General features: G+C 45.5%; 1 non-coding gene and 2 pseudogenes across 1 annotated transcript; 2 read left to right on the forward strand and 1 right to left on the reverse strand.

Moving 5' to 3' along the window:
• Positions 1 to 11,164: 11,164 nt before the first annotated feature.
• LOC101596873 lies at positions 11,165 to 12,398 on the forward strand (annotated as a pseudogene).
• A 189-nt stretch (positions 12,399 to 12,587) lies between these two features.
• On the forward strand, positions 12,588 to 14,709 carry LOC123453595 (annotated as a pseudogene).
• A 4,232-nt stretch (positions 14,710 to 18,941) lies between these two features.
• On the reverse strand, positions 18,942 to 19,103 carry LOC123453937. The gene has a single exon (XR_006633103.1). It is a non-coding gene; the product is annotated as a U1 spliceosomal RNA (small nuclear RNA).
• Between the last annotated feature and the right edge of the window lie 3,603 nt (positions 19,104 to 22,706).

Raw genomic sequence — 22,706 nt, forward strand, 5'->3', positions numbered from 1 at the left:
GGGGCAGGTTTTTCCCTTCGCCGAAGGAAGCGACCATAGAGAAGAGCGGCGAGAGAGGCGGGCCCCTCCGTCCTCACGGCCGACGTCCTGGTTCTCGGCGCAGAGCTTCCAGGGGCCGAGCGGACGTGGCTCTGGTAGCGCTTCGGAGACTTCTTCGGCGGCGCCCAGCAGGGACTGTGGAGGCAACCCGCCAGAGCGTCCCCCCGAGGAAACTCGACAAAGGCGAGAAGTCGACCATAGAGAAGCCAGCCGAGGAGATAGAGTCGCGAGTCCCTGCGGAAGGCTAGAGTAGCCAGCGAATACCGGATATCAGCGAGATGCTCAGGCTTTTCCAAGGGCCGACTGCATCCTAGAGCGCCCGGGCCTGCAGCTCAGGGGATGCAGACACTGCCCTCGGGGAGCCCGGCGAGGGAAGCCGCCGTGACCTTGCCAGGCCCTGCCAGCTGGCTGAGCCTGAACGCAGTACCATGGCTTTACCGAAGGAAAGGTCATAGTGGTCCAGGACCACCTCACACTGGAAATAATGATGGGGGCAGAAATAGGTCAGTTTTGGACGTGCTTGAGGGACATCAGGAGGTATGTGGACATGCAGCTTGGAGCTCAAGGCATCAAGGCCAGTTATAGGAATGGAGAACCGTTAACATATAGATGGTAGCTAAAACCATGCACACAAAGATCCTCTAGCAATCTGTCTCACATTGACCCAACTCTGCTAAAACCCGATGAATTACAGGGGCCAAAAGATTTCGAGAGGGCTGGAGAGATGGCTTAGCGGCTAAGCGCTTGACTGTGAGGCCTAAGGATCCTGGTTCGAGGCTCGATTCCCCAGGACCTACGTTAGCCAGATGCACAAGGGGGCGCACGCATCTGGAGTTCGTTTGCAGTGACTGGAGGTCCTGTCGTGCTCATTCTCTCTATCTGCCTGCCCCCCCCCCGTCGCTCTCAAATAAATAATAAACAAAAATATAGTTAATTAAAAGGATTCCGAAAATCTAGTTCACCATTTCCATTTTCTGGTTTTTCGAGGTAGGGTCTGATTCTAGCCCAGGCTGACCTGGAATTCACTATGGAGTCTCAGGGTGGCCTCAAACTCACGGTGATCCTCCTACCCCTGCCTCCCGAGTCCTGAGTGCTGGGATTAAAGGTGTACGCCCGGCTAGTTTTTGTTTTTCAGTGTAGGGTCTCTCTAACTGAGCCTGACCTGGACTTCACTATGGAGTCTCAGGCTGTCCTCGAACTCACAGCAAGCCTCCTACCTCTGCCTCCCGACTGCTGGGATTAAAGGTGTGTGCCACCACTCCCAGGTGGTTCACCATTTCTGGTTCTGCTTCACTCAAAGAGGTTCTCTCTTTGTGGCAAGGTGGCTTTCAGTAGCCTCAAACCTAAACCCTTACCAACCAATTTAAAGACCATCCGTCTGCTCTTGGCTTTCTAATAAAATTTCCAGAACCAGCTATCTGAATGAACCCACGCGCCCATCCTAGAGTACAGAGACAAGTGATCCAAGAGATGGAGAGGCCTAAATGCCCTAATTCACATAAGAACGTTTTGGGGACTGGGAAGATGGCTCAGTGGATAAAGTACTTGCAGCTCAAGCTGGAGAATGTGACTTCCATCCCCAAGACCCCAGTGAAAAGCCCAAAGCTGGTGGGTGCCTTTAATCCCAGCTCACAAGATGAGATATGGAAGCAGGAGAGAAATTACCGGAAGCTCCTGTCTGGCAACAGTGAAAGACAGAACCCTGCCTCAAATGAGGTGAACAGGAACCAACAGGAACGCTGTCCTTTGAACTCCACATGAGGGTCATGACCCACGTGTGCCTGCACTCACACACATAAACATTTTTTTAAGTTTAAATTTATTTTCATTTATTTGCAATCAGAGAGATAAAGTGAATGGGTGCACCAGGGCCTCCAACCATGGAAAACGGACTCCAGACACATGTGCCGTCATGTGCATCTGGCTTTAGGTGGGTACTTGGGAATTGAACCGGGTTGTTAGGCTTTACAGATAAGTGCCTTAACTGCTGAGCCATCTCTCTGGCCCCACACAAAGAACTTTCACTTTTTTCAAGGTAGGGTCTTGCTCTAGCTCAGACTGACCTGGAATTCACTATGTAATCTCAGGGTGGACTCAAACTCATGGCAGTCCTACCTCTGTCTCCCAAATGCTGGGATTAAAGGCATGCGCCACCACCATGCCCATGCCTGGCTCAAAGAACTTTGTTTGTTTGTTTGTTTGTTTCTTTTTCGAGGTAGTTTCATTCTAATCCAGGCTGACCTGTAATTCACTGTGTAGTCTCAGGGTGGCCTTGAACTCACAGTGATCCTACCTCTACCTCCCGAGTGCTGGGATTAAAAACATATGTCACCACGCCCAGATCAAAACACTTTAAAAAAATATTTTATTTACTTGTTTATTTGAGAGAAAGAAAGAGGGAGAGAGAGAATGAGTGCACCAGGGCCTCCAGCCACTGCAAAGAAACTCCACATACATGCGCCCCCTTGTGCTTCTAGCTAATGTAGGTCCTGGAGACTAACGGGGATCCTTTGTCTTTGCAGGCAAATGCCTTAACTGCTAAACCATTTCTCCAGCCCCAGAGAACTTTTTTTTTTTTTTTAATTGAGAGTGACAGACAGAGAGGAGGAGGCAGAGAGAGAGAAAATGGGCGTGCCAGGTCTTCCAGCCACTGCAAATGAACTCCAGATGCATGTGCCCCCTTGTGCATCTGACTTACGTGGGTCCTAGGGAATCAAGCCTCAAGCCAGGGCCCTTAGGTTTCACAGGCAAGCGCTTAACTGCTAAGCCATCTTTCCAGCCCCAGAGAACTTTAAGTAGCATATTATTTTTTTTTAATTTTTTGTTCATTTTTATTTATTTATTTGAGAGCAACAGACAGAGAGAGAAAGAGGCATATATAGAGAGAGAATGGCCATGCCAGGACCTCCAGCCACTGCAAACGAACTCCAGACACATGTGCCCCTTGTGCATCTGGCTAACATGAGTCCTAGGGAATTGAGCCTTGAACCTGAGTCCTTAGGCTTCACAGGCAAGCACTTAACCACTAAGCCATCTCTCCAGCCCTATTTATTTACTTGAGAGAGAGGCAAGTAGAGAATATGACATACCAGAGCTGCTAGCCACTACAAACAAACTCCAGATGCATGTGCCATCTTGTGCATCTGGCTTATTTGAGTACTGGGGAATGGAACTTGGGTTCTTATATTTGCAGGCAGGTGCCTTAACCATGAAGCCATTTTTCCAGCCCGCATATACATACATACATATATATGTGTGTGTGTGTATATATATATATATATATATATATATATATATATATATATATATATATATATATATATTTATTTATATATATGTTTGAGGTAGGGTCTCACTCTGGTCCAGGCTGACCTGGAATTAAGTATGTAGTCTCAGGGTGGCCTTGAACTCAGCGATCCTCCTAACCTCTGCCTCCAAAGTAATTAAAAATACAAAACAAAACAAAAAGAGAATATTTAGGACTAGAGAGAAAAAAAAATTAAACCCTAAAAATAGATCTACTGTGTGATCTGGTTATACCACTTCTACGTATTTACCCAAAGGACTTGCAATCGTATCAGTTATGGTTGCACATAAATGTTGATTCACATTAGCTAAGTTATGGAACCAGGCCAGGTGACCAGCAGAGGGATGAATGGAGAAGGAAAGTAGCATATACATAATAGAAATTTTTCAGCCATAAAGAATGAAGTTGGGGGGACTGGAAAGATGGCTTAGCGGTTAAGTGTTTGCATGTGAAGCCTGAGAACCCTGGTTCGAGGCTCAATTCTCCAGGACCCACATTGGCCAGATGTACAAGGGGGCGCACCCATTTCAAGTTCATTTACAGTAGCAGGAGGCCCTGATGTGCTCATTCACTCTCTCTCTGTCGCTCTCAAATAAACAAACAACAATAAATGAAAAAAAAAAAAAGAATGAAGTTGGGGATTAGCGATGCTTGGGGGTCAGAGGCTCCTAGGGTGGGTTGCAGCCTGGATCCTCACCATGTCAGTCATCTTCACACCCTTCTGGCTGCTAGGCACAGTGAAGATCAATCAGGACATTGTCCAGCGGCTCCTGGGGGAGAATGACCAGCTAATCCGCTGTGGAGTATCAGAACAAGGGCTCAGCAAATGAGTACATGCAGTATCAGCACGTGCTACATAGAAATCTCATTTATTTAGCAACCATCACAGATAGTAACACAGCCATTTCTTCAAAACCACCAGAATAATCTTCCAGGTGGCCAACATGAGGAATGACTGAATGTGGATCCATCTCCTGTGAGGCAGAATTGTTACCAGCTCAGCTCTTTGAAGTATGAGTGAAAATTGTGTGGAAGTGTGAAAAAAAACTATGAGCTCAGTGTCTTCTCAATGTATATATTAAGGAATTGAGCAAATCCCTCAAGAAGACTGTAAGAATTTTAGGTATGTGGCACCAGTACCATTATCAGTCAACAATTAACAGTAATTCTAGTTATTATCAAATATCATGTGATAATAAGTGATGCACAGATTTCTTCAATACCACAAAATCTGTTGATTAATCTGAGTTGGGATCAAAACAATGTTACTACAATATATATTGTTCATGTCACATTAGCAATACTTAATAGTTCACCATTATTATTATTTGGCCACTTGTTGGAAAAGACAAATATCATTTGTCCTAGAATTTCTCATGTCCTAGATTCATTCAATTAGATCCTTGTAGTGTTGTTAAATATGTCCCACTGCCATCCACTTTCCTGTAAACTGGTAGATGCAGAAATGCATTCAAACTCGGGTTCTGGTACCTTAGGCAAGAAGGCGACAAATGTCTCCATTTGGATCACATCAGGAAGTGACCTGATTTATTTTCAAGTTTCCAACAGCCTTTCATTTATATTGTAATCCAGCTTTTAACTCATTAGGAGTGACATAGGTGATTTTTTTTAATGTCATTTCTTCTGCCATTGTTAGTTATGTCCTATTAAAAAATAAATAAGGGGAGGTAATATGATGGAGAATGGAATCTCAAAGGGGAAAGTGTCGGGGGGGGAGGGAGGGAATTACCATGGGAAATTTTTTTATAATCATGGAAAATGTTAATAAATTTTTTTTTAAAAAGCTGGACGTGGTGGCGCACCATGAGTTCAAGGCCACCCTGAGACTAGAATTCCAGGTCAACCTGGGCCAGAGTGAGACCCTACTTCAAACCCCTCCAAAAAAAAAAAAAATTAAAAATAAATAAATAAGTAAATAAATAAAGCTGGGTGTGGTGGTACACACCTTTAATCTCAACACTTAGGACATTGAGATAGAATCACTATGAGTTTGTAGTCTCTGAGACGCTGAGACTACATAGTGAATTCCAAGTCAGCTTGGGCTACAATGAAACCCTACCTCAAGAAACCAAAAGATAAATATATTTAAAAGAAAGACCTTGCCCTCTTAGCTGGTTGTAGTGGCACATGTCTGCTATAATACCAGCTCTTGGAAGGGTGAGATGGGGATTGAAAGTTTAAGGCCACGTATCCTATTCTACATAATGTGAAAACCTGTCTCAAGGGCTGAAGGGATGGTTCAGCCGTTAAGGCGCTTGCCTGCAAAGCCTAAGGACCCAGGTTTGATTTCCTAGTACCCATGTAAGCCAGATGCATGAGGTTGGGATATGCATCTGGAGTTCATTTGCTGTGGCTAGAGGCCCTGGCATGCCTACTCTCTCTATCTGTCTCCCCCCCATGTCAAGTAAATAAATAAAATATTTTAAAAACAAAACAAACAAGCAATGAAGTTGGGGGCTGGAGAGATGATTTAGTGGGTTAGGCACTTGTCTGCAAAGGCTAAGGACCCAGGTTTGATTCCCCAGTAACCATGTAATCCAGATGCACATGTGTCTAGGGTTCATTGGCAGTGGCTTAGAGGCCCTGGTATACCCATTCTTTCTGCCTCTTTTTTTCTCTCTCAAATATTTAAAAACATTTTAGCCAGGCGTGTTAGCACACGCCTTTAATCCCAGCACTTGGGAGGCAGAGGTAGGAGGGTTACCATGAAATCAAGGCCACCCTGAGACTACATAGTTAGTTTCAGGTCAGCCTGGGCCAGAGTGAGACTATACTTCGAAAAACAAAAAGAAAACAAAAAACTAGGCTGTAGAGATAGTTTAGCAGTTAAGGCACTTAACCACAAAGCCAAAGGACCTAGATTCAATTCCTCAGTACCCAATTAAAGCTAGATGCATAAGGTGGCACATGCATCTGTAGTTCATTTACAGTGGCTAGAGGCCCTGGCATGCCCATTCTCTCTACCTACCTCTCTGTTTCTCAAATAAATAAATAAAAAACTTCTGGGCATGGTGGTGCATGCCTTTAATCCCAGCACTCGGGAGGCAGAAGTAGGAGGATCAGCATGAGTTCACGGCCACCCTGAGATTACCTAGTGAATTCCAGGTCAACCCGGGCTAGAGTGAGACCCTACCTCAAGAAAACAAAATGGAATGAAGTTTGACTGGGGAGCTGGCTCATGAATGTGTGTGTATGTCACTTTACTGTAACTGATAGATAGAAATAGAAGTAGGGCTGGAGAGATGGCTTAGCGGTTAAGCGCTTGCCTGTGAAGCCTAAGGACCCCGGTTCGAGGCTCGGTTCCCCAGGTCCCACGTTAGCCAGATGCACAAGGGGGCGCACGCGTCTGGAGTTCGTTTGCAGTGGCTGGAAGCCCTGGTGCGCCCATTCTCTCTCTTTCTCTCTATGTGTCTTTCTCTCTATGTCTGTCGCTCTCAAATAAATAAATAAAAAATGAACCAAAAAATTAAAAAAAAATAGAAGTAAAACTCTAGGTTGCAACTAGAAATAACAATATTAAGCAGACTAACTCAGTCTCACACAAATATTGTGTTTTTTTTCTCATGATTGATAGATTTCATATAAATACAAAAATAACAAGAGCCAGGTATGGTGGTACACGCCTTTAATCCCAGCACTTGGAGGCAGAGGTAGGAGGGTCACTGTGAAATCAAGACCACCCTGATACTTGTAGCAGACAGCTTCAGTTTGGCTGAGATGAACTTCTAAATCAGGCACAATTATGGAGGAAGGGATATTTATTGAAGCTGACAGACCTAGGGGAAGTTCCATGATGGCAGAAGCAGCTGACCAGCTCTTACAGGACCAGGCAGAGAGAGAGAGAAGCCTCAAGCCAAAAGCCACACAGCACACTTCAGGAACTCCAGGCAGGCACACTTTACATATCTTTAGATTGAAATCTGAAACCCACCACCACACCTTAAGATCCACCCAGTGACACTGCCTCCAGCCAAGTGGCTGCAGATGCAAACTACAAACTAATAAAACACTGAATATATTGGAGGCCATCTATTCAAACTACCACATTACACAGTTCCAGATCAGCTTGGGCTAGAGTGAGACCCTACCTCAAAAGAAAAAAAAAATCACATTTGCCAGGCGTGATGGTGCACACCTTTAATCCCAGCACTTGCACTTGGGAGGCAGAGGTAGGAGGATTGCCATGAGTTCGAGGCCACCCTGAGACTCCATAGTGAATTCCAGGTCATCCTGGGCTAGAGTGAGACCCTACCTCAAAAAACCAAAACAAATAAATAAATAAATAAAAATTTAATAAATACATTAAAGAAGTAAGATTGTACAGCCAGGCATGGTTGCCACTCTGAGCATACATAGTGAATTCCAGGTCAGCCTGGGCTAGAGTGAGTCCCTACCTCAAAAAAAAAGAAAAGAAAAGAAAAAAAGAAGAAGTAAAATTGGCTAGTGGAACAAAGGGAAATAATGGATTGGGGAAGGGTGAAAGAGAGGAAGTAAAGGGAGTAAGGGAGAATAAGTTAGAAGTGCATTATATACTTGTATGAAAATGTCCTTATGTAATCCTGCACCATGTACAATAAATACAGCAATGAGAAAAAGAAAAAGAGAAAAATCCCAGTGTGGTGGTGGTCACCTTTAATCCCAGCAACCTGGGAGGCAGAGGTAGGAGGATCACTGTGAGTTTGAGTTTAGCCTGGAACTACAGAGTGAGTTTCAGGTCAGGCTGGGCTAGAGTGATACACTACCTCGAAAAAACCAAGAAAGAAAAAGAAAAGAAAAGAAAAGAAAAAAGAAAAAACCAAGAAAGGAAGGAAAGAAGAAAAATATGAAAGAAAAACAGAGAAAGTTCATCTTACCAGGTGTGATGGTGCAAGCTTTTAACCTCAGCACTTGGTTGGCTGAAGAAGAATCACTGTGTGCTTAAAGTCATCCTGGGGCTAGAATAAGTCCAGGTCAGCCTGGGCTACAGTGAGACCCTACCACATGTATATTTGAGCAGAAAGTTGGTGATACTGTGTCCTCATCCACTAATGAAAGTCCACATAAGTGGCTGGAGAGAGATGGCCTAGCAATTAAGGAGCTTGCCTGTGAAGCCTAAGGACTTATGTTTGACTCTCTAGGTCCCACATAAGCCAGATGTATAGTGACACAAGGGTGCATGCATCTGGAATATGATTGCAGTGGCTGGAGGCCCTAGCACACCAATTCTCTCTCTCTCTCTCTCTCTCTGTGGCATTAAACAAAAAAGGCATAGCCAGGTGTGCTGGCACACTCCTTTAATCCTAGCTCTCACGAGCCAGAGGTAGGAAGATCACTGTGAGTTTGAGGCCACCCTGAGACTACATACTAAATTTCAGTGACACCCTACCTCAAAAACCTGCCATCATGTCTCCTAAGTGTCTAGGAAATGACCACTGAAAGGAACAAATTAAGAAGACACTGGATTGCCAGGTGTGGTGCCACATGCCTTTAATTCTAGCACTTGGGAGGCAGAGGTAGGAGGATTGACATGAGTTCGAGGCCACCCTGAGACTACAAAGTGAATCCCAGGTTAGCCTAAGCCAGAGCAAGTCCCTACCTCGAAAAACCAAAAAAAAAAAAAAGGAAGAAGATGACTACACTGGAGATAAAGCTTAACAGTTAAGGTGTTTGCATGCAAAGCCAAAGGACACAGGTTCGATTCCCCAGGACCCATGTAAGCCACATGCACAAGGGGCATATGCATCTGGAGTTCATTTGCAGTGGCTGCAGGCCCTAGTGTGCCCATTCTCTTTGTCTGTCTTTCTTCTCTCTTTCTCGCTATCTTTTTGCAAATAAATAAAATGTTTAAAAAAAAAAAAAAGAAGACAGTGGTGAGGGAGCAGGTATGTGTTTGGTATTTTCATTTTATTTTATGTGGTTTTTTTTTTTTTTGAGGTAGGGTAGGTAGGGTATCACTCTAGCCCAGGCTGATCTGGAATTCACTCTGTATTCTTAGGCTGGCCTTGAACTCACAGTGATCCCCTTACCTCTGCCTCCCTAGTGCTGGGATTAAAGGCATGCACCACCACACCCAGCTCATGGTATTTTCATTTGAACAGAAGTTGAGCAAAAGAAAATGCTTGATTCAAGATGAGGTGGAATTTTTGTTTGTTTGTTTTTAGTTTTTTGAGTTAGGGTTTTTCTCTATACCTGGAATTCACTATGTTGTATCAGGCTGGTTTAAAACTCAGGGTGAAGCCGGACGTGGTGGCACACGCCTTTAATCCCAGCACTCGGGAGGCAGAGGTAGGAGGATCGCCATGAGTTCAAGGCCACCCTGAGACTACAGAGTTAATTCCAGGTCAGCCTGGACCAGAGTGAGACCCTGCCTCGAAAAACTAAAAAAAAAAAAAAAAACAACTCACAGTGATCCTCCTACCTCTGCCTCCCGAGTGCTGGGATTAAAGGTGTGTGCCACCACTCCTGGCTGAGGTGGAATTTATTTTTTTAATGCAAAAAAAAGACTAGTAATAAAATGAGACTCAAATTGTTATAAAGATATACAACAAAATAATGGTGTGAGCTGGGCATGGTGGCGCACACCTTTAATCCCAGCACTCGGAGGCAGAAGTAGGAGGATCACCTTGAGCTCGAGGCCACCCTGAGACTCCATAGTGAATTCCAGGTCATCCTGGGCTAGAGTGAGACCCCACCTTGAAAAAACAAAAAATAATAATAATAATAATAATGTTGTGTACTCACTCACTTTCCCCTAATTGTTGCAATATTATGAATGGTCAGAGGTTCTTTTTTATTTTTTGTTTTTGTTTTTCCAGCTAGGGTCTCACTAGTCCAGGCTGATCTGGAATTCACTATGGAGTCTCAGGGTGGGCTCAAATTCACTATCTCTGCGCCACCATGCCTAGCTGGTCAGAGGCTCTTTATGTGAAGTTTCTCCCCAAAAAATTGTTCATGACTCTAGAATAATACATGCAGCCAGTTGGTTGTGTCATTTGACATTGTTTTTGTTTGGAGAAAGCTGTTTAAAAATTTCTCCACAGGTGACAGAAAGCTGGAAGCTATTCTGCATGCAGTTCAGTGGGAGAAAGAGAAATCACCAGTGAAGATACTCAACAGAGGACACTGCGAGCCTTATGTTTGGCCAGCCTGGCCAAATGAGCCAATGGGTGCAATAGTGGCACATCTGTCATGGTGAAAACCAACTGCCCTCTAATTGGACTGGAGGCCTGCTCCATGGGAGGGAATACATCCCTGATACTGAAAACTTAAAATAGGGGTAGTCATGAGCCCTAGGGGTGTAACGTCTGCTGCTGTCTGGCAAATGTATATACTATGCTTATCAAAATGCCCAGTAAGGGCCCGAAATGGTGGCGCCCAGCGGAGCCCTGGCCGCGTTCTGGGTTCGCCGAGGCTGGCTCCCCCGCTTAGCCCCGTTTGGGCGCCGAGCGCCGGGAGCGGGACGACAGGCCGGGCGGGGACAGGGGCACCTGCGCAGCTGGATCGCGAGCCCATGCCCAGCCTGCGCCGCCCCCACCGGCCCCGCCCCGGCCCTGCCAGATCCTATATCCTATCCGCTCCGGTTTCCTCCCGGTGAGCGCGAGGCTTCTAAAGCTGAGGTCTCTCCTCCGGTCTCTACTCGCCGTCACTTTAGAGGTGTTTGGCTGCTTCTGTCCCAGCCAGCCCTCCTTCCACACCCCGGCTCCCCCTAACCTACTTCCTGACATCTTGGCTCTCCCTTGGTTAGAGACCCAGTTCCCTTCCAAATGACTCTCCGACCCCCTAAGATCACTATCAACAGCTCGCAGCTCTAGTCCTACCATGGAGGCTCTGTACCTGGTACTGAACGGGGTGGGCCTGGTGCTGGACCTGCTGACCTTGGTGTTGGATCTCAACTTCCTGCTGGTGTCCTCCCTCCTGGCCTCCATGGCCTGGCTCCTGGCCTTCATCTACGACCTGCCGCACACGGTACTTGCTAGTCTAATGCACTTGGGCCGAGGTGTCCTGCTTTCGTTGCTGGCCTTGATGGAAGCGTTGGTCCGGTTCACCTTTGGGGAATTACAGGCTTTGCGCACTCTGCTGTATAGCTGTTTCTCTAGCCTGGAGAGCCTAAAGCTCCTGGGGCACCTGGCCTCTCATGGGGCGCTGCGGAGCCGGGAGATACTGAATCGAGGCATCGTCGGTGTGCCCTCCAATGGCCATGCTTTGCTGCGCCAGGCCTGCGACATCTGTGCCAGTGCCACGAGCCTGGTGGCCTATGTGATTAACAGCTTGGTCAACATCTGCCTCAGTGGCACTCAGAACCTCTTCGTGGTGCTGGCCCTGTGGGATGCAGTGACGGGGCCTCTGCGGAGGATGACAGTTGTACTGGCCGCCTTCCTTGCCCACATTTCCAGCAGTGCTGTGGCCGTGCCCATCCTCCTTTGGACCCCTTGTCAGCTAGCGCTGGAGCTGCTGGCCTCGGCTGTCCGTTTCCTGGCCAGCTTCGTGCTTTTCAATCTCACTGGGTTGATGTTGCTGGCTTGTGTGTTGGCAGTGACCGTGTCTGTTGTACCCGGACCTTACCTTGAGACTGGCCACCCGAGCGCTTAGTCAGCTTCATGCCCGGCCATCCTACCACAGGCTCCGAGAGGATGTTGTGCGGCTGTCTCCTCTAGCACTGGGTTTGGAGGCCTGGCGGCGAACCTGGAGCCGCAGCCTACAGGTGGCCAGCTTGCCGAACCGGGGAGGGGCACCTGGGGCCCCGCAGGGTGGCTCTCGCAGGGTGTTTTCAGCCAGGACCCAGGGAGAGGACGCTGGAACAGAAGCAGAGTCGGCCAGGACCCTCAGAGCTACACCTGTGTGGCCGAGAGCAACTCAAGGAGGAGGAGCCCACAGCTGGAGGGAAGAAGTGCGTGATCTGCCAGGACCGGAGCAAGACTGTGCTGCTTCTGCCCTGCGGGCACCTGTGCCTGTGCCAGGCCTGTGCTGAGATCCTTACGCGCCACCCTGTCTACCACCGCAACTGCCCGCTCTGCCGCCTGGCATCCTGCAGACCCTCAACGTCTGCCTCTGAAGACTGCCCGCCTGCCTGGCCTCCCTCCTCGCTCCTCGCAGGCCCCTGCTCTGGGACAGACTCGACACCACTCAGGGTTCTGGCCCGAGTTCTCTAGGCCCAATGGCTGCCCTGCCAAACCAAGCCCCAAGCCATACATTCAGGACATGAAGATGGGATATTCTGGAAGACTCGATCTGGTGGGGCAGGATGATGGTTACTGTGAATTCCGTGGGTCCCTGTGATGCTGAGGATGGTGAGTTATGTCACTATGCAAGGGCCTTGAGACTGGATGCAGTGGGCTGTCCTCCAGCCTGCCCAGGGCCCACCTAGATACCAGCTTCTGGGCCTACCCTTCTCTGCTTCTGCTTTTTTCTCTGGGGAATTTTTTGGTCTCCCCTCTTCTCCCAGCTTCTGTATCCACAACACACCAGTGTCATTTGAGTATTTTTGTAACTCAAAGATCTTGGCGTGATCCTGTTTTTTAATATTCTTTGGTTTTCTTGTTTTGCAGTGACCTTGAATATTTATGTTTGGCTAGAACCTCTGTGAACTGGTAGGTTTGGGAGTTGAATCCCTCAGATGCTCTGAGAGCCACTTCTGCCTGTAATGATCTTTTTAGACTCCCAACCTGATTCAAAACGTGGAATCAGGAGTTTACTCCTGAATAGGGGAAGTGTATCGACACCTGGCTATGGGACCATACACCCTCAGGTGCCCAGCTGTACTGGAGCCGGCTTCAGAGGGTTCACCCAGGTTTTTACTTGTTCCTCCTCACACACAACATGGCATTCCTCCCTGTCTCTCCCTGGCACTGGGGAGGGCAGAGTGCACATTTCACTAGGGTCCAAACAGAAGGGCATGCAGCAACCTGAGGTCTGCCTGTCTATTTCCTGATGAATAAAGTTCTGTTGACAGCTAAAAAAAAAAAAAAAAAAAAAAAGCCCAGTAAGCACTTCTCTTAATGTACATACCCTTATATTAATGCTACTCTCATGTTTTTGTTTTTTTTTTTAATGTCTACACAGCTTATTAGGCTCTTATCATAAGAACAAATTAGTATCTTAATTCAGTTTTCATTAAAAAGTTTGTACTGTTAATATATATACTTTGAAGAGTCATATCTTTAAAATGCGGATTACCTTTAGCTTCAAGATGGTTTTTAATCCTTTGTTTATGTGATTCTGTTACACAGAGGAATTTATATAAGTAGTTTTATCCTAAAAATGAGATAAGGCATATCTACTATAAATTACAAGGAACTATGGATCCAAAGAGTATTGCTAGCTCACAAAAGCCATCTTGCTTTTCTATAAAAATCATTGTATATCTATAGGATCAGTAGCTTTCTTCTTTAATAACATACAAATTTTCTTAATTGGAAGGGGATATGGCTCAAAAATTAAAGGTTTTCAAAGCTGCTGGACCAAACTCAAATTTTCAAGCCATGCATTTCAGATGGATAAAAAAGTTGCATATGGGCTGGAGAGATGGCTTAGCGGTTAAGCGCTTGCCTGTGAAGCCTAAGGACCCCAGTTCAAGGCTCGGTTCCCCAGGACCCACGTTAGCCAGATGCACAAGGGGGCACACACGTCTGGAGTTCATTTGCAGTGGCTGGAAGCTCTGGCGCTCCCGTTCTCAATCTCTCTCTCTCTCTGTCTCTTTCTCTGTCTCTGTCACTCTCAAATAAATCAATACAAAAATGAACAAAAATTAAAAAAAAAAAAGTTGCATATGCGGCGCCCTGAGCTTGCTGCGAAGTGACCGCTGCCGCTGGCCTGGTGCGTCCGCTGAATTGCATCGTCGCCATGTCCCAGAACATGGGCATTGGCAAAAACGTGGAACTGCCCTGGCCCCCCGCTCAGGAACGAGTTCAAGTATTTCCAGAGAATGACCACAACCTCTTCAGTGGAAGGTAAACAGAATCTGGTAATCATGGGTAGGAAAACCTGGTTCTCCATTCCTGAGAAGAATTGACCCTTAAAGGACAGAATTAATGTAGTTCTCAGTAGAGAACTCAAGGACCCACCACAAGGAGCTCACTTTCTTGCCAGAAGTCTGGGTGACGCCTTACAGCTCATTGAACAACCCGAAAGTAGACATGGTGTGGATCGTCGGAGGCAGTTCAGTTTATAAGGAAGCCATGGACCAACCAGGACATCTGAAACTGTTGGTGACAAGGATCATGCAAGAATTTGAAAGTGACACATTTTTTCCAGATATTGATATGGAGAAATACAAACTTCTCCCAGAATACTCAGGTGTTCTTTCTGAGGTCCAGGAGGAAGAAGGCATTAAATACAAATTTGAAGTATATGAAAAGAAAGATTAACCTGAAGATGCTTTCTAATTCATTCAAATTGTTCCACTTCTTTAAAATTATATGAGACTTACTGACTTTCGATCTATGGATAATTATTTCTTTCAAGAGGATTTTTGTTGGAGAGGAAAATGTTTTGTGGTACCGTGGATAGAACCCAGGGCCTTGTACATACTAGACAGGTGCTCTACCACTGAGCCACATTAACAGTCCCTGGGTAGTTGTTTCTAACCATTGTTTTTATCCCCATTAATCTCACCAGATTCTATTAAATGCTGCTTAAGGAAAAAAAAGAGTTGCATATGTCCAGCATATACTCACATCAATAGAAGGTGCCCCCCCCCACATGTGAACAAATACGTGGGTAAATTTTTAATATCACTCTGAAAATATAAGCAGTTAATTAATTAATTAATTAATTTTTTGTTTTTTTGAGATAGGGTCTCACTCTAGCTCAGATTGACCTGGAATTGACTGTGTATTCTCAGAATGGCCTCAAACTCATGTGATTCTACTACCTCTGCCTCCCTAGTGCTGAGATTAAAGGCATTCACCACCACACCCAGATCTAATTAATTTTTAATATTTTACAATATTCTTTTGTAATGCCACTTAGAAATTGCTTTTTTCTCTGCATCCTAGTGTACATTTTTATTTTATCCATTGATACTTGTGTGTGTTTATAAATACATATATGTATATGTATGTATGTGTATATATATATATATATAAAATATATAATATATACATATATATGTATATAAACACACACCCCAAAAAATTGGCAACTTCTATACTTATAGACAACAAACCATAGTATTTCCCTCCCTTCCCCTCCTCTCCTCAACTTTTTCCTTAATAACTCTGCTTTCTGTCTTATCCCCTCCCTCTCTCTATTAGCCTTTCTTTTAATTTGATGTCATCATTTTTTCCCCTTATTATGAGGGTCTTGTGTGGGTATTGCTAGGCACTGCAAGGTCTTAGATATCGAGGCAAAATTCTGTCTGAATAGTTGTATGTAAGGACTGGTACCCTTCCTTTGGCTCTTACATTCTTTCCGCCACCTCTTCCGCAATGGACCCTGAGCCTTGGAGGGTGTGAGATGTTTCAGTGCTGATCACTCTTCTGCCCCTTCCTCTCAGCACTATGTTGCCTTTTGGGTCATGCCAGAGGTCATTGCCATCTGAAAAGAGAAGCTTCTCTAACCAGCATTAATATATGAGTATGAACATTACATGTAGTGCTTTTAGGCCAATTTGGTGAGAGTAATATATACATTTATCCAGATAAAAGCAGGCTTTATAACCCTAAGGCTCATGACCTCTCCTGCCATAGTCTTTTTTTTCATAGGTTTTCTGTCACGCCCGCCTCGCCAGCAAGGAGGACGCCACAATCAGGATTCTTCTGAACACACTTTATTGGGGACTGCCAAGCTGCTAGATGCCAAGACCTTGAACCAGGAAAGGCAACTGTTTATATAGGGTTCAAGACTGCTTACTTACTAATGATTGGCTAACAGTGGATATGTAACCATCAGTGATTGGTTACTTTCTGGATGCCTCATTAGCATGTACCCACGGGGGTTGGAACATGCGCGGGGTTGGAACATGCGCACTGTGCTTGTTTACTCCAGCTGTGACCAAGAAGAGGCCGGAAACCGGCGCCATCTTGTAATGGCGTCTGCACGGCTCCTAACAGTTTTCAGTACCAGGCACATATTCCCTTCCAGAGAATGGGCCTTCAGTCCAATTAGAGAGCAGTTGGTTTTCCCCAGACCAGACAGCAGACATGCCACTATTGCACTCTTCAGACATTTGGCTTTTCTGGCCAAATTTGAGGTTTCCAGTGCCCATTGTTTTCACCGCTGATGACATCTGTCTCCCATAAGACTGCATACAGTGCAGCTTTTTCCAGCTTTGCTGGGCTACAATTAGAAGATTTTCTGCTCAGCACCAACTTGATTCTCAGTGACTTTGCCTCTCAGGCATGTGACATCTTCAGCAATAGGGTCTTACTGTCCCTTTCTTACAGGGAACCAAGGGCCTTAGCAATAGCCTGTAATATTTTGGAGGCAACATAGACCTCCCTGGTCTATGACTCACTGGGAGGTATCCCATCCCAGGTCCTGAAAATTTTCTAGTAACAATCTATGACTTCTGGATGTGCCATTATTAGGAAAGTAGATTTTCATATGTATTATTCAGAATATCTTGAATTTTGATTGACCCTCCCCCTACTTTCATTTTTGGTAGAGAATCTTCTCTTTTCAGATGGCAGTGACCTTGGAATGACTCAGAAGCCCTCATAGTGCTGGAAAGAAGTGACCAGAGTGTTCAGTACTACAATATCTCTATCACACCTTCCAAGGCATAGCATCTATTGCAGAAGAGGTGGTGGAAAGAATGTAAGAGCCAAAGGAAGGGTACAATTCCTTACAATGTGCTCCCCCCAGACACAAAATGGCCTGGATATCCATGGCTTCACAGTGCCTGGCACTACCTACACATGACCATCATAGTAAGAGGAAAAGATCATGACATCAAAATAAAAGAGAGACTGCTTGAGATGGGGAGGGGATATGATGGAGAATGGAGTTTCAAAGGGGAAAGTGGGGGGAGGGAGGGCATTACCATGGGATATTTTTTTATAATCATGGAAGTTGTTAATAAAAAAAAAATGATGGGCTGGAGAGATGGCTTAGCGGTTAAGCGCTTGCTGTGAAGCCTAAGGACCCCGGTTCAAGGCTCGATTCCCCAGGACCCACGTTAGCCAGATGCACACGGGGGGGGGGGGGCGCATGCATCTGGAATTCGTCTGCAGCGGCTGGAAGCCCTGGCGCGCCCATTCTCTCTCTCTCTCTCTCTGCCTCTTTCTCTGTCTCTCTCAAATAAATAAATAAAAATAAACCAAAAAAAAAATTAAAAAAAAAAATGAGGGCTGGAGAGATGGCTTGGCAGTTAAGTGCTTGCCTGTGAAACCTAAGGACCCCAGCTCAAGGCTTATTTCCCCAGGACCCACGTAAACCAGATGCACAAGGGGGCATAAGCATCTGGAGTTCGTTTGCAGTGGCTGGAGGCCCTGGCACACCCGTTCTCTCTTTCTCTGTCTGTTTGTCTCTCTGAAATAAATAAAAATAAGCAGAAAACATTTTTTTAAATTTGAGCCAGAAAAAATAAAATAAATAAAAAAAATAAAATAAAATAATTTTTCAAAACATTAAAAAAAAAAGAAAGCCGGGTGTGGTGGCACACGCCTTTAATCCCAGCACTCAGGAGGCAGAGGTAGGAGGATCGTCATGAGTTCAAGGCCGCCCTGAGACTACATAGTGAAGTCCAGGTCAGCCTGGACTTAGTGTGAGACCCTACCTCAAAAAAACAATTAAAACATTAAAAAAAAAAATGAACACCGAGCAGTATTTACCTGCCTGGGGGCATGATTCCAGTAAAGATATCTGATGCTTGTCTTGCCCTGAGGTCAAGGTGACCTGGCACTCCATACAGGCTTCATCTGGTTTTTGATCTTGTCCTTATCTGGAGCTCACTCTACCAAGTTCTGCTTTTGTAAATCCTGCTTGTTTACTCTTGCAAAAGATAATTGGGATGGGGGGATGACTGAAGAGTAAAGGGTAGGTCATTGTAAATCAATGTGGTTTCACCTTTAAAAACTCACTGTAGGGGCTGGAGAGATGGCTTAGTGGTTAAGGTGTTTGCCTGCAAAGCCAAAGATCCCTGTTCAATTCTCCAGGACCCACACATTTGGAGTTTGTTTGCAGTGGCTGGATGCTCTCGTGTGTCCATTCTCTCTCTCTTCCCCTCTTTCTCTCACAAATAAATAAATAAAATACATTAAAAAAAAACTCACTGTAAAAGTAAGACGGGGTTGCTCTTCTTGCTATGAGGGTACAGACACATCGGCTTAATAAAGACTCTCCTTTAAAATTTTGTTGTTGTTGTTTTCTCCCCGCACCCCCACCCCCAGGTAGGGGTTTTGTTCTATCCCAGCCTGGGCGGAAATTCATTATGTAGTCTCAGGGTCGGCTGAAACTCACTAAACACGATCCTCCTGCCTCTGCTTCCCCAGTGCTGCAGTGAAGTGGTTCTTGAGCTCGTAGGAAGGAGGACCACAGTGGGATTGGGCACAGAGGTGGGGGTTTAAAACTCGGCTGGCCTGCTTAAAGACCCTGCCAGCGTAGAGCGGCCGGGAAAGAACTCAGTGAACGCACACTCAGGCTAAGCACGCGACATGCGGGGTGGGAGAAGTTCAGTCCCCCACTACCACGAATTATGCAGTCGAGTTTCCCGCATTTGGGGAAATCGCAGGGGTCAGCACATCGGAGTGCAATGGATAAGCCTCGCCCTGGGAAAACCACCTTCGTGATCATGGTATCTCCCCTGCCAGTTAAGTATTATAAGACCCCCAAAATGAGGACCCCACACTCTGCCCGGATATGGCGACACCCCAAATCACTCACGAGAAGCGGTCTTGATGCAAACTGCAAGAGGATTTTATTCCAAGCGCGCTGGGCCCACAGTCGTACACCGCACAGGGGTAGAGGACTGCAGAGCCCCGAATGCAGGAATGGGACAGTTTTTATAGGGTTTTTAACAAAGCCTGTGCATTAGACCAATCATTTTTTTTAACATCAGGAGCCCGCGGGGTGCGAGCCAGTCAGTTTGTGCCACTCCATAGTTTCTAAGCCAATTAGTTTAATTTGTTCAAGCCCCTCGTGGACCAATCAGTCTCCTATGACCTTGGAGGTCAGCATTTGCACAGGTCCTTGGGTGGAGGTAGCAGAGTGTGGTATCAGTCTCTTATGACCTTGGTGGTCTGAGGCAGGCTGCTACAGCTTATGGTGCAGGCTACTAAGGCTTACAGTGTGGGCTATTAAGCCTTATGGTACAGGCTATTTACAGAAACCAAATAAGTGGTTCACTTCATTACTCATTTCCCATCCTTGAGGGCTATCTCATGCCCTTTTTACCTAGTTTTATATTAGGAGTGGGCTCTGATATAATGAGAAGAGGGATTCTTTACTTGCTTCCAACAGAGAGTAAAGCCTGGAGTTTGAGGTATGCAGGGGCCCGCTTAAGCTCCCTTTGGAGCGTGATAGTATTTCTGGGCTTCTGAATTCTTGGGCCTTTCAGTATCTCCTTCTAAATTTTTAATTGGGTGCTCTTCTGTTGATTTCTGGTCTGGAATTTGCTACGTTTGGAGGCCCCAGTGAGATATATTTTTCTCTCTAAACTGACTCCCAATGTCTCACAGAGTCTTGATCTCTTGAGACTGTACTCCAACTGCAGGTTGGAGACCCTAAGTTAAGTGGTGGCCATTCCTTCACCCTAGGGACATTCTCCAGACCCTGGAAGCAAGGAGTTGCAGTCAGAGGACATCAACACCACTGTGAGAAGAGAGTCATCTGGTCTGAAAACCTCTGGAGGTAAGGGGGTCCAGTGGAAGGATGCAGCACTACTTCCTGAATCCTGGGTTGTGGCAAGATGTTGCGTTAACCCCTCTGTCTGTCTGTTTCAGGTCTGTGTGCCCCCATGTCCTTGTCTTTCTGCTTAGTGTTTGTTTAGTCCTTTAAATTTTTTTTTTGTTTATTTGTATTTGTTTATTTGAGAGCAACAGACAGAAAGAGGGAGGGAGGGAGGGAGAGAGAGAGAGAGAGAGAGAGAGAGAGAGAGAGAGAGAGAGAGAGAGAATGGGCACACCAGGGTTTTCAGCCACTGCAAATGAACTCCAGACACGTGCGCCCTCTTGTGCATCTGGCTAACGTGGATCCTGGGGAATCGAGCCTCAAACCAGTTACTAAAACCAGTGGTGAACAGACTTAAGGGAAGCCATCTTAAGCCTCTTAGCCATCTTGACATTCTCAAGGAGCCATAAGAGAGTAAAGATAAACACAAAGTAGTAACTTCTAGCTTGGGGCCAAGATTCTAGTAAAGATATCTAATATTAGTCTTGCCCTGAGGTCAAGGTGGTTTAATACTTCATATAAGCTTCATCTGATGTTTTGTCTTGCCCTTATCTCTACCCAAATTCTGGTTTTGTTTTTTGAATAGTTTTATTTATTTATTTGAGAAAAAGAGGGAGGGAGGGAGGGAGAGAGAGAGAGAGAGAGAGAATGGAAATTCCTGGGCCTTCAGCCACTGCAACCAAACTCTAGATGCATGTGCTACTTTGTGCATCTGGCTTACATGGGTCCGGGGAATTGAACCGAGGTCCTTTGGCAAGTGCCTTAACTGCTAAGCCATCTCTCCAGCCCCAAGTTCTGGTTTTGTAAATCATGCTTGCTTACTCTTGCAAAAGATAATTGGGGTGGGGAGATACCTTAAGAGTAAGGGGCAGGACATTGTAAAGGCATGTGGTTTGTGCCTTTAAAAACTTACTATAGCCAGGTGTGGTGGTGCATGTCTTTAATCCCAGCACTTGGGAGGCACAGGTAGGAGGATCACCATGAGTTTGAGGCCACCCTGAGACTGTATAGTGAAGTTCAGGTCAGCCTGGGCTAGAGTGAGACTCTACCTCAAAAATAAAAAAAAAGGAAAAAACAACTTACTGTAAAAGTAGGATGGGGCTTCTCTCCTCCTTGCTGTGAGGGGACAAACACCAGACACCAACCAGTTTAATAAAGACTCTCCTTTTTAATTTTTAAAAAAATATTTTTATTTATTTATTTGAGAGAGAGATGCAGAAACAGGCAGGGAGAGAGAGAATGGGTGTGCCAGGACCTCCAGCCACTGCAAACAAATTCCAGATGCATGCACCACCTTGTGCATCTGGCTTACGTGGGTCCTTGGGAATTGAACCAGGGTCCTTTGGCTTTGCAGACAAGCACCTTAACTGCTAAACCATCTCTCCAGCCCTCTCCTTTTTAATTTTTATTCGGGTGGGTTTATGTTCATTTCTTGCCTCCAACTCACTACAATCCTCCTACCTCTGCCTCTCAAGTGCTGGTATTAAAGACATGAGCCACCATGCCTAGATACAATTTATTTTTTATTTGTTTATTTTACTTATTTGAGAAAAGGAGAAAGAGGCAGTGAGTGAGAGTTAATTGGCATGGAGGGCCTCTGGCCACTGCAAAAGAACTCCAGATGTTATAGGGTTCTGTGTTGCATAAGTAAGACCATTGACTCACAGAATGTAAGGCACAGTTTTATTGGGTAAGAAAAGAGAAAGAAAAAAAATGAAGCTGGGCATGGTGGTGCACACCTTTAATCCCAGCACTTGGGAGGCAGAAGTAGGAGGATTGCCATGAATTTGAGGCTACCCTGAGAATACAGAGTGAATTCCAGGTCAGCCTGGGCTAGAGTGAGGTGCCCTACCTTGAAAAACAAGAACCAAACCAAAAAAAAAAAAAAAAAAAGAAGAAGAAGAAGAAAAAAAACGAGAGAGACAGATGCACCAGGGCTGCACTCCAGAGGTGGGATCTCAGGACGAAGCCTTGAACTGCTCCTGCTGTCAGCTTTTATTGGAGAAAACCACAGGAATTCATTGCAAAAAACAGGATGGAGCCAGGCATGGTGGCGCACGCCTTTAATCCCAGCACTCAGGAGGCAGAGGTAGGATTGCCATGAGTTCAAGGCCACCCTGAGATGGCAGAGTTAATTCCAGGTCAGCCTGGACCAGAGTGACAGAGTGAGACCCTACCTCGAAAAACCAAAAAAAAAAAAAAAAAAAAAAAAAAAAACAGGATGGAAGTTAAACCACAGTTACATTAAATTAGTGTTAAACAAGGGGGTCATTACAAAAAAGTCACAAGGTATTCAGTAGGTCAAGTAGACAAAACTGAAGCAAGAAACATTCTATGCTGTGTAAACACAAAGACACAGAGAGGTACAGGAAGGTCATGGTACATTGCACAAAAGGTCATCCCATTCCTTACATAACACAAAACAACTGTATTTTGTTATAAGGCCTGTGGTAAGGATTCCGGCAACATTTTCTTTATCTGTCAGGAAGATCAACTTGAATGGTCACATCCATTATGTGTGCCTAAAGGCAAG

This window comes from Jaculus jaculus, chromosome 12, assembly GCF_020740685.1.
Source record: "Jaculus jaculus isolate mJacJac1 chromosome 12, mJacJac1.mat.Y.cur, whole genome shotgun sequence".
Lineage (NCBI taxonomy): Eukaryota > Metazoa > Chordata > Mammalia > Rodentia > Dipodidae > Jaculus > Jaculus jaculus.